The sequence below is a fragment of the Lates calcarifer genome, linkage group LG20 (assembly GCF_001640805.2).
Source record: "Lates calcarifer isolate ASB-BC8 linkage group LG20, TLL_Latcal_v3, whole genome shotgun sequence".
NCBI lineage: Eukaryota > Metazoa > Chordata > Actinopteri > Centropomidae > Lates > Lates calcarifer.
In genome coordinates, this window is record NC_066852.1 from 21,442,271 (window position 1) to 21,455,586 (window position 13,316).

Consider the following 13,316-nt stretch of genomic DNA (forward strand, 5'->3'; position numbering starts at 1 on the left):
CATGCCCACTATTCCAATATGAACATCCAGTTGGCAGTGGCATCTCCCGTTGCAGAATCCCCTCTGTCCACCTGTTTCCTCAGCCTTCCCCCTTTTTCTCATTCCTGTCTCTCCCTCACACTCTCTCACACAGCCTCAGGTTAAACCCACATTTGTCAAAAGCTTGACAAAAGAGTTGGACTGCTCTCTGTTACAGAGATATGTGTGTGTGCATCTGTTCCCTGAAATCTAAACTTGTGCTCTAACTCAGAGTTTTTCTTTTATCTCCATGGAAACGCTGTGCCATCCTCATCCTGTCCCAAGCTTCTGAGAATAATCAGTCAACCTTTCATGAAGTTACACCACGCCACGTATAGAATCAGTTTTTGAAAACGGCAGCGCCCCGGTCAACATCATGATTATATAACTCATAGATTTTCATAACCCCTCTTTTATTCCGGGTGCATCCGTAGGAGTTGTGCTATATTCTGTATCTGTGGCTCGTGGGGTTTCCTGAGGTTAGCGCGGCCATCTCAGCTGTTTAAATCCCCATTACTCTCATGCTCTCTGAGGGGCTACAGGGTAATTAAAATTGATCTGTCTCTGTCCTCCCTTGAGATGCACCGAGGCTGAAACTGCCACCCTGGCTCCCAAACACCCAGTTCAGATCTGTTACAGTAAGCATAAGTGAGAAAGAGGAAGAACATTATCTCAACAATGCACTGTGAAGGGAAATGATTTAGCTTTGTATTTCTTAATGGTGTTGAGATGTCACTGCTGGATACCTGCAATGTATTTTTATCTCCTATCACTTCCTATTTGCAAAAGACTGGAGTATTTCTGTAGGTTGCTTGGAAATTGCAGGTAGATAGTGTGAATAGACTTGAAAAGCACATGGTTTGGTAGCTTTAGACTACAAAAACACTGTTTGAGATTTGTTTTTTTTTTCTGGCTTTTTCAGTTAAACACTGAAAATGTGTTGTACATGGAGTTACTGCTTAAATGACCTTCCCCTCACCTTAAACAATCTGCCTAAAAATAAATATAAGGTTAGTTTGGTTGCCCAAGGTGAACAATGTAGGGGATACAAATGACAGATGTTCACACTGAACATTTTGCAGGCATGTTCAGTGTAAACATATAATATACACACTAATCTGGTCATCTTACATAAGTATGTACATGTTAATTGGAAAGCAGCCAAGGCTTTTATTCTTTCATTGAATGGAAATGCACTACTGACATTTCAATGCATATCACAATTAATTCCTTGAAAAAGCACCATTTCATATTATAGTATGTCCTACAAAAACAATAATTTTATAAAATCTTGGGCAGGTTAAAGTTGAGCCAAAGGTTAGTGTGCATTTTGTAGTTAAATTAAATAGGTTATAGGTTAACACCAGGGTAAACCCTTTGTCATACTTAAGTTCAATGTGAAAACACACCTTTGTTAAGTCTGGAGTCTCCAGCTACATATCCTATTCCTAATGGACACTTCTTCTTAGATACAAATACAGATTATATTCCAGTTACTTTTGAGAGCCGTTTCATGTATAATACTGAACCACTGGTTATTTCACACGAGTTTCACTGTATAAGTGATGCCACAGGGCGAGTAAACAGTTCCTCCTGAGAAACCACAGGTTGCAGTAGCAGAAATGGCTCACGCTGCTCAGCTACCCCTGTCCAGACCCCAGAGAGAATAAACAGATTGTCTGAGAGTACACACACATCCTCTGTAAGTGTATCCTGAAGCTCTGTGCTACTGTGCAGGATGCTCACCAAAGCTGGCCCTTATGAAAGAAAAGCTTTGACTCCACTGCAGTGATCTGTCAAGGACGTGGCAGTTATCTGCAGTTATCTTTGGCTTACGTAACATTCAGTGCAACGCTTCTTTTTTTTCCCTTTACTTGTGTGATAGCACAAAATGTTTCCTGGGGGCTGCACAATTCCTTTTTTTAATTCTTTCTTTTAATAATGCTTTTCAAAGACCACCACTGAAGACTTTTATTTGGGTGATTAAAGTGTGATAGACGAGGGGCATTAAGGCAATCTGATCGTTATTGTTGCCCATTCAAAGAAATGTTTCACGTCTGAATCCTTCAAAGGCAATGAATGATTATCTTTTCATTTCACTTGGCTGCTCTTTCTGTTTTGCAGAAACCGTGCTATTACCATTAGGATGCAAATGACAGTGGATACCCTTGCAATCTCAGTAGTTTTCAAAACAACATAATACATCTATATGTCCACTTTCCCCTTTATCTGTCACCCTCAGCTGTACCTTTGACAGACTGGAACGGCCTGCTGCTAAATTGAATGTCACAGTCTGCTTTTAAAGCTAATTTGCCAAAGAAATAAAAGGGCTTGAATTTTAACATTGGTTAAACTTTGCATTTGCAAAAGCAAATCGGTTTTCAAGCCTTTCCCCATGACAGGAAAATAACTTACAAATGGTGAATATTAAAAGAGCAGCCTTTACTCCTAAGAAATTGGCATACCTTCACACACACTGAAGTGCAACAGAGTGCATCACTTCACACGTACAAGAGACAAGATTTTTTAATAGAAGATGATAGAGTGTCAAAGATAACCTGTATGTTTATTCATTACATCCTTCCCTTTATTTTCCTAAGAGCTCTAGCATTCTGTGGCTCATGTACTCATCAAAGGCTACAAAAGAGGAAGGAGCTGTTAACTAGGTTTGACTAAATTGCTGTTTTCCATCAATTCTTTTTGTATTAGTAAATGTATGAAAATAGTTTGAAAACTTCAATCATCCATAGTGAGGAAATGCTGGGCAAACAAGGCCAGATCTGCATGTGAAACTCATGGTAGCTTAAGCCAAACATATCACAGGCTTAATAAGGTGCAGCCAGTGGAATAGGTTGAAAATGAAACACAATGCCTGCTTTTTCATTTTGCATAACTTGGCTCATAGTTGGTGAAGTCATACTTTTCATTGTCTCTACTCTTAATAACTAAGACAGTCAATTCAATGCGCTGTTGTCATTCAAAATTTCCATTTGAACAATATGACTGCTAATGAGAATGTCCTCTGAAGAAAAACAGCAGCATCGGCCATTTTAGCAAATGCCTGTTCGTATAACGTACATTCAAGTGACAAAGCCTTCTAGTGGTAATCACGACTGTGGCAAACGTGGAAGTTGAGTGATGTTATCATTGAGTAACAGAGCCTCAGGTCAGGGTCAGGGTGAGTGGACAAACCATGCATTATGTGGTAAAGATCTGTTGTACTGTAAACACTACTTATTACTGATTAAGTGCAGAGAACCAATGTACTATATATACTATAATATACTGCAGTGAATTAAGTGTCCTTCAGCAATATAACACTACACTTAGAAAAATGGTTTACATAACAGCTGACTCCATCACTTGCTAAGTGTCAAGTGATTAACTAAGCGGAAAATTCATACAGCAATGAAGAACTGGTACTTAGACTGTATGTTGTCAATCTGTATTCTTTATTTCAGTATGCAACTCATCACTGACTACCTACCAAGGCTTTTCGAACACTAGAAAAGGAATGGTTTTAATGGTTTTATAACAGTTCTCTAATGTTTCAGGACTTATGAGTAACAGATTTGACAAAATTGTCAAAACTGATGCAGCAGAGGCTGAGACATCCTGACGTTTAGCCACAAAGATGAGTCATGATCCAAATTTTGTATTGTAATATACAGGTCCCATAATGCAACTTGATAGTAAACATCCACGCCACCAATTTTTAAGACAGACTTCTTAAAGTGTTAAGGTCTCCAACCCCAAGCCAAGGTACCTGTGTTGACATCGCTGTCAGAGTGCCCTCAGAGCCATCATACTCATCATACGTCATCAACTGTTTTCACAGGGTCATGACAAATTCACTTTTTCCACACTTATCTCCAACTTAAAAAAAAACAACTATGTTTGAATTGATGTAATGTTCACATGCAGTTTCCTATTTGCAAACTGTCATCATTTCATTGGCACAATTCATTGCTGGAAAAGCTTTCAGACAGTGCCAATGTTTGGGTGAAACAGGAATTGACATCAAATTTATTTCTCTCGTGGCACAAATGCTCTGGTCGTGTCCTGAATTTTTGTGTGAGTTGCTTTCATATCAGTGCTGCAGCATCAGCATTCAACCAATTCAGCATGGCAGGCTGTGTGACCACGGGGGCAATGTAATCATCCCAACTATATGATAAGCATCAGTCCAACTTTCCACTTTACTACTTACAAAAATTGTTGCAATTCAGAGCCACTTCACAACAAAGTTGCTTGCCATATTGTATTGTTTGTAAACCTGCATAGATCCTGCTGTTTTGCTTATTGAGCAAAACTTAGGTGCTATTTTCTCTCTCACTTTAAATGGTACTATAATCAATAGCCATTTATACTAAGTGAACGGTCCGTGTAAGGTTTTGCCCAAGGATACTTTGAATAGAAACATAGCCACTGACACACACATTAGTCTCTGCTGGTATCAAGCCCCCATTAGACCTAATTTACTGGGCTTAGTCCCTCTTTCTGTCATCAATTTCTATAGGTGAGTCTATTGTGTATTGCCCACACAAGGGAACAACCACTGAGGAACCACTAGACAATGTAGCACGAAGAACTCACGAAGGGCAGCAAATAAAGCTATATATGCACAGGGAACCAAGATGTCTGACGGCATCAAACACACTTGACTCAAGCCAGTGAAATATGCTTTAACAACCTTTAACAACTACACTACAAGACAAGTGTTGGGATATATTCCCTTAACTGATTTATTAACTGCATTTAATGCTACAACTAAAGCCCAGAGAAGGCAGCTCAGAGGCTTGATTCCTGGTATTGGTTTACATGTTGGCGAACAGCCTGCACCTAACAACACCAACTCTGTGGCTCCTTCGTCACATCACGTTTTTCGATACTATTTTTGGTCAAATAACACCATGAGTGCAGGTGCGCTTTCTATTTTCTTCTACTGTTGATCATCCCCCCCCCCCGGCTCATCTCAAACACATGCAAATCAGTGGGGCTGGAAGCTTGAAAGGCACCCATTCTGTAATTATCTGTGTGTCATCCCTTTAACTGACGGACAGAGAGTGCGACAGAGATTCAAGGACAAAACGCATAAAGGGACTTTTTTTCTTTTCAACCACTTACAGATCTGAAAGGGTCTGTAAATAGATATTACTCAAACAAGCACCTCGTAAGAATAAGAACACACCAAAGACTCTCAGAAGAACTATTTAACTTGTGTAAACTCACACAGAAGATATTGTAAAATCAAGATCAGCAATAATAAGAAGAAATAATTGGCAGAGTATAATGGTGAACCATGTCATTATCTGTGCAAAAATAATGTATATCTTGTTTAATTCACTGAAAATATTGTAAAGACACTTTTTGCCTCAGTTGTTTTGAGTGTCATTTGTGTGCATGTGTTCATAAGCGAGGGGCAGAGCGACGGAGAGAGAATGTAAAAATAAGGGGAGAAATAGCTGGCACACCTCCTGTTGCTAAGGCTACTGTTGTCCCTCGAGATGCAGCTTAGTGTGTCCATGTGTGGAGCTGTGAGGGTGTGCTCGTATGTATGCTTTAAGCATCAGTGTGTGTGCATCCTCTCACTTCAGTGAATCAATCTGTGACCCCAGGGGGGGTGTTTGGAGGACCAGGTGTTGCCCCATGACTGACCCCCTCCATCAAGGGGCTAGACCAGACGAGGAGACTTAAAGCCTTTTGTGGAAGAAATGCTACTGAATGATGACCTGGAGCCAAACAGAGATGACAAGGAGTGAGGGTGTTGACATGTCTGAAATGAAAGTGTGAAAAAGGAGGGATTTGTGTAACACACTCTGTATCTGTACATTAGTCTTTCTTTCTCCATCTCTTTACCTATACATACTGCACACTGCCTTTTTTTTTACCAAGTTTGACACAGAGATTTTAGCTTTTGTGGTGTCTGACAGACATTCTTTGTGGAGCTTGTCACCTTCCTCTAACTAACACTACAATTATTGATTTTTGTGTTTGCCCTCTTCTCACCTTCCTTTCAGTCTCAAATTTTAAGACAGTACATCAGTTTCTCTTTTAACACCCACTGATTTGCTCCATTCCCAGACCTTGATGACCAAATGACATGCCATTTTACCCCACAAAGCAGGTGATTTAAGTGAACTGTGTTGTCTAAGCGCATGCTTTTTATCTGGCTTTGCTGGCTGTCTGCCAGGTTGTTGATTATGAGGTTTGTACTAAGCTGGTCTGAGAATCACTAATGTCTGCATAGAATTTTGTGCATTCCAAGCAGTAGTTATTTGACTATATAATAAGTGAAAAATTTTGACCTGCTGGAGGCACTATAGGAAAAATGAGGCAGCATAATTAGGCTTTAACCTCTAAGGAACATGAACATCTGTATACATTTTTCCTCCCTATCTATCCAGTAGTTGTTGAGTTGATTATTTCAGTCTGAACCAAAGAGCCAAAAGGGAAAGAAGGTTTTTGAGAATCAAGCTTGTTGAAATAATTACTTCAAAACTGATATGAGGTTTGTTTGACAAAATGGCAGTTCTTCACTTTTTAAGTTGATTTACTTGTTTACTTTAAGAACATGAGGTATCAAAGCCATTTTATTGCTGTGGTCAGCAGCCACTACTAGGCTGAAGGCACTATCCTTGGAGGAAATGAGGATATAAATCAGTTTGTTCCAATTACTGAAGTTCTTTAGCTGCTCACAATTACAGCTCAAAACTGCAAAAATGCAAATAATGGTGTTTATACAAAATGTTGTAACTGTCCTTGCCCAAGGTGTTTTCACAGATCTCCGTCTGTTTGACTGGCTTACAACACAAACATTCATTCAGGCTCTAGTTTGCCGTTGAGATATTCTTACACTATATCAATAAAGGCTTTCAACTATCCCTTGTTTGCGTGTGTGTGGGGGCGAGTTAAGAACAGGCGGACAAACTAACAAATCATATAGGTTACTGTGACTCCTCTGTGACTATGCAGTCATTGCCAAAACATTCTCATAATTGATGTTACAGAGAGTTTCTGCTACACATGGTTAAGAAGGGGCATATGGAAGAAGCAAAAACAGTGCCCTAATTGCAGTTGTACAGAGACACTGCTTTGAATTCTGGTCTTTCTGATAGAGGTTCTCAACTTTGTCAAACTTTTTAAGGCAGGGAGGTAATTGGACAAAACTGAAATATTCATGTCTGATATATTCAAAGTTAAAAGATGACTTGGTTACTTGCTTTCATCAATTCTCCTATTGAACTCAGTACTCAGTAATTCTAGCAGAATCATTTTCATAGATTTCAGTACCCAAAACACCTACCTAACACACACACAGGCTTTTGAATCATTAAGCTAAAGGACATATAAACCAGTGCAATATTCATGAACAAAAAACTCTCCTAAGGTTTCTGTGACTACTGCACTCTTCATACTGTGCTCAGCTTTGATGAAAAGAAATGGAAGAGCTGAAAGGAATCTACATTTAAATAAGTTTTTCTTTTGTTTTCTATTTTCCCCCACTTCGCCTGCAAATGTGATCTTTTCTCACTGTGCCACTACAAACTTCACAAACAAGCGCTAAATACAAATGCATTTGTCTGCTCCTGTCAGTGACAGATATGAAATATGACTCAACACTCTGCTTCCTTGTTATGCTGTGCCCCTCCATCAAGCTCCCCAAAATGTTGCTTAATTACCCATATTTTGGCCAAATTATGGGTGTTTGAAACAGAGGACAATGAGCATACCAATGTACCACTGAGCAACAGAGATGTGGATTATGCAGTAGAGGTGGTTTTAGTTCTTGTGGACCTCTTGGCCCTTTGTCCCCATCATCCAAAGTTATCATCACTGTAACTATCTGAAAACAGGCTTGTGTCCTTTGTCAATGTGAAAAAACTACAAAGCTACATTTTTAAATAAACAACATGTACAGTAATTAAAACAGTATTGGGGTACTTTTTCATTTTTGTCACAACTAAACCACTGTTTTCTCATAACTCTCTTTTTACATTGGGGATCTGTATCTTTACTTGATACACAGAGATTCAGTTGAAGTTATTTTTGCATTTGACTCCTTTAAACCTCACTTACATACCTATGAAAGTACTGGATTTTTCCCCTGTTAGTGAAGTCTCTGCACACATGGATTATAAATATGAAAGACTGACTCGAATATTGATTTTTTTTTTTTTCCTTGTGGAGGCTCAACAAGGACACATATTGCTGTTGTGTCTATGACACCTGAATCTCTCTCCCAGGCATGATAAACCAAGGAACTGACTTAAAAGAATTAATGTGGTGAAGGTCATAACAAAGCCAACAGCTTAAACGGATACTACTCCATCATTGGCACTACAGCCACAAGGTCCACTCTCAGTCAGCTGCAATAAAGTCATCTAATCGTTTTAGACAACAGTGCAGGAAAGACTTGAGCATGAGGTTTTTTTCTGTTATGCTCCTGTGTTCACCCATTCTACCCTTTGTTTTGCCAAAATATTGATTTCCATTGGTGTATGGATCAATGATCAAAATGTGTAGTGCTGTATTGTCCGTCATTTGTCAGTGTTCCTGTAGCTTTAACTACATTAAGCCCGGCTCTGGTGTTCCTGAGTAATTTGATTGTGGATGTGATTGCTATCTTCCTATCTGACAGACACGCACACACATACATTAACTTTAAGCCATCTTCAGTCATGCTTAATGCATTGGGGAGCTCATGGTAATTACCCTTATCGACCTCTCCAGAGGTATCAGAGTCAAGGGTTATCAGACAAGGAATCCAATCACAATGCAAATAAAGGTAAGTTGAGCAGAATGATGGAAGTCATGTCACATGTTTTATTCCTTTGCGCTCTTGCCTTAGGTAGGAAAAAAGAAACAGAGAAATCCAATTATTAGCTCAAACTGCATTGATTGTGTCCTGCCCTAATAGGGTATTAAGAAAAACCGCAGGGAAAAGGCAGATGGTGTCTGCCTCAAAAATAATAGTCTGTTCTGAGGAGGCAGTGGGGAAGACTTTCGTGTAACAACACATCTCTAGTGAAGGCTTTGTCAATCTAATCAAATAGACATTCTGTATTCTCCAATGCTTCAGCGGATCTGCGCCTTTGATCATCATTCAGCATTTCAACCAGTTGTGCAATTACACCTGTGCCAAATCACATACACTGTGTCTGCACAGTAAATCAGCTGCTTATAGTATGAGCAACGCAAAGCATAAATGAGGTTTTGTAGGCACTGCAAGCACTCACTAATAGGTCATGTGCAAAGATAACAAGCCCTATGTGGACCACCCACATACAGCACACACCTCGTATAGAGATCAGAGGCGCATGAATGAAAAAGTTCAGCTACACATGTGAGCTAGATATCAATAAGTTCAACCATGACCACCTGCTATGTATCCATCTGTGTGAGTATGCACACTGGGTAAGAGGAAAGAAATACAGCAAAGGACTGAAGGGGAGAGAGGGTGAGGAGGAGGAGATAGGTATGTCCACATACTGTACATATAGTGTATATTGTGGTCAAACAGACAGCCATCTTTTGCTGGTTTATCACTGGTCCTGATACTGGAGTATGACTGCCCACTTCTCTTAAATAAGTCTGATAGGACAAATCCAAATGATGAATTTCTCTACTATGAGCAACAGAATGCAAGGGTTGACAACATTTCTAGTTATAAGTTCCCCTCTTAACATTATGAATTATGCAGCAAAGACTGTGGTTCCAGGCTAAGTGAGTGGAAAAAAGACCCGTAAGTGAAAACAGCTTTGGTTCTTGTAGGTCTGCACTAAAGGTTTGACAGAATATGACGAACCAGTCATTAAAAATTATCATCCATCTCTTCATGCATCGGCCTTTCACCTTTTGTCTATCGTCTATTTTCATCACTTTGATATTGTATTTAACGTCCTTTAAATAACGTATATATTTATAGGCTCTGCTTATGGAGAAACATTTCTGTCTCTCATATTTGCACCTGTCTTCTGAAAACAGCTTGTAGCACTTTACAGGTCTCTTGAAATTTTATGCGAAGAACTTTGTGTCCTAGAATAGAAATACTTGACAACTTTTTCCTCACCAAATAAACTGCATGTGGTGGAGCTTTGACTGGAATGCAACAGTGCACTAAAATACCACATTGGACAATTGACAATTAAGCCGACACAGAACATCAGTGTAATCCATGACTTATTTATTTTTTATAGAAAACAAGTGGAAATACTGCACCATAATGTGGTTTAGGAATGTAATCTTTAAATTATTCATGTCCACAACACAGACTTTTATGAGACTGTGTTGGGAGGTTAAGTGGCTTGCTTGACAGCACTGCTGCAATTACTGTTGAGGGAGGGGTGAGTATTAAAACACACAACTGCTGGTTACATAAGAGCAGATGGGAGGAAAAATGATACACAATAATAAATCAAAAACAGAACAGAGAGGGAGTTCAGGAGTCCTTAAATGGCTGAAGTCAGAGCAGAAACAACTGTGTACCAGTGATTCAACCTTTTTGGTGTGAAGAACTGATACAGAGCATAATATATCACATCTGCACAGTTCACTTCAAAGAAGAAGTGCATTATTGTGAAATTCTCTTTGTGAGAGTCAGTGACCGTTCAGGCACCACAAAAAATACCCACTTACTTTTCATCTCATCTGACAGGTAACTGGTTTTACTGTGTAATTACTACAAATGGGTACAAAACAACAGCAAAATGTTCAAAAAGTATAATCTAGCACCTTGGGAGGAGAGAGCTTTCTAAAGCCTCTCAAAGGACACCATCACCATGGAAATGACCAGTCTCTGAAAATAACAGAAATTATCAGTGCACTGTAATTATAGGTGTAGAAACATGTGCTCCATAATTTATTTGTCAGTGTGTTTTCTCTTTGTAAGGGTTCTGCATTTATGAGTGACAAAGGAAAATAATATAATCTGTTGAGGATAAGTATTTTTGCACAAAATAAGACAGATATAATATCCTATCATTTGAATCTTATGTAACTTCATATGTTAGTGTAGCATTAATTATACATTTATGCCCTCATTAATCACCAAGCCCTGTATGCTTCTGGTTTACATAATTTCTGTGGTAATTAGGGGTCCTCCTTTCTTCTTTAGCTACTGAGGAAGTGATCACTAGACAATAGCAGCACTACTAAGTGCTGGCACCAAATGTATGTAAAATATCTACTAGAAATATGCCATAAAACACCATTGACCAGAGCTGATCAGCAAGTCCTCAGGACTCCCTCAATTCTTCAGGACAACAAGCAGTATCCTGAGTAGCCATTTTCCCCATTTCATCCCTATTTATTTCATGACAATCATCCATGCTGATGATACCAGTGAAATCATCTGGTCTGATGGGCAAAAAAAGAAGTAATCATCGGGATAACAATGAAAACTGATGTTATAATTGCAGATGATGGCTCAGTACATCCTGCCTTTTACAGCATATCACTATGGCCACTAAATGAAATTAAAGAATTCAAATAAAATACATCAGTAATCCTACTCTCAGTGGATTTCAGTCCACTACTTCCATAAAGCTGTATACTGATTTTGACTAACTGTCTGTATGTACATCTTTAAAACCATTCTGACCAAAGGGACCACTGAGGCTTAACTCTTATTATCAACCAAAGAGATGGTCAGCACCTCAGACAATGCTAAAAGGTCACTCTCTACCTGCATATACAAACTAAATGAGGGTGATTACAGGAGCATCATGTTTAGACTGTTAACTAGTTCAAATGGAATGTAACTATAATTTGATATTTTCAGGAAATTATAATGACCAGTAAGAAAATATACATGGTTTTTCATTTCATGACATCAACAGACGATGCTGCGGATAATCTTTCACCTATCCTGAAACCAACACTTTATCACAATGACCACAAATGTGATGAAAATGATGCTGAAGGAAAAATGGGTAATTAAGATGTGACAGTGATCTGATTATTGGTCTCAGAAGCTGAACTGGAAGATGCAGCAGCAGAAGCAGTGTCACTCCAAACTGCTGTTAATGTCGGGTTAATGGACTTGCCTGGAGGAGAATAAGGGGAATGGGAGAAGAGGGGACAAAGGAAAAGAAACCGTGAAAAGACAGCAGCTGAGTGAGGTCAGACTGAATGTCTACAAGGCTCTTATTTCTTCAGCTTTAAGAGGGGAAAAAGAACTCTTAAGCCCCGGGGGGCTCAGTCAGTGAATGTCACAGCATTTAGCTACACATCCACACACATACTGTTCAATATCCCCTGTCTTTTTATTTACAGTCTGTGAACAGTCTGGTGTCTAAAGGCAAAACATAGTACAAATTTCAGTCAGTATAGAGAAAACAAAGCGGATTGTAATGTTACAATAATCCAATCTGTTCTGTCTTATCCAATGTTAACAAATTTCTGTTTCCATTTTCCTTCATATGCATACTTTCACTTCATCTGCCACATTAGCATGTGGTGTTGTTCTTGCTACTTCAGTGTACTGAGGGTGTGAGAGTGCCCGCTGCGCTCACTGAACCATTTGGGACCTGGTCGAGTTAAATGGAATACAACAGATTAACTGAGTAACATAATGGATTTTAACAGATACAATATGCATCAGCATAACAGGGCAATTAGTCTGTGTTCACAAGAAGTTAAAATTATTACAGCGAGATAAGGGTATGAATCTTACTTGTGTGAATGTTGTACTAAGGGAAAAAAATTATCTATTATAGTCAGAGAGTGAGAGTTTGTTATCTTATCTACTGGTTTACTTAAAATGACCTCGTAACTAAAAAGAGTGATTTTCTGTTGCTATAAGTAGGATGGGAAATATCTTAGAAAAACATAACACTCAGAGATTTATGTTATGTATAGATATATGCACAAAGAGAAGGATAGAGAGAGAAAGCTCAAAGCTTTGTTAGATGCATTAAGGCTGAAAGCATTTCAATCAAGTGATTAACTAAAACACCACAGGGAATCTATACTGAAGACAAGAAACAACAAAAACAAACACCACAGAAAAACAGCATTATGGCAATTCAAAAATGCAAAAATAGTAATGTTATTTTATTCTCTTGAGCATTTTGCTCCAGAATAAAAATGAATAGCGTGGGACTGTTTGATTGGAACTTCCACACAGTCAATTTAGATGTCAGAGAGAAGAGATGATTTTACTGTTTGACTGGTTTCTGGATTCAGAATTACATGTTTATGCTTCCAGTCACTAAGTAGACATATTTGAATCACACTGGAGCTTCACAGCACAGAATCTGACAGCCAAGTAGCTTATGGTCTTAAACTGAATGCTG

The 13,316-nt window shown here is 38.8% G+C and overlaps 1 protein-coding gene across 1 annotated transcript in view; it reads right to left on the minus strand.

Annotated features, from left to right (window-relative positions):
* Positions 1–13,316, minus strand: part of LOC108893986 (short transient receptor potential channel 4) — a 59,873-nt gene that overhangs the window by 29,502 nt on the left and 17,055 nt on the right. The window lies entirely within an intron of this gene.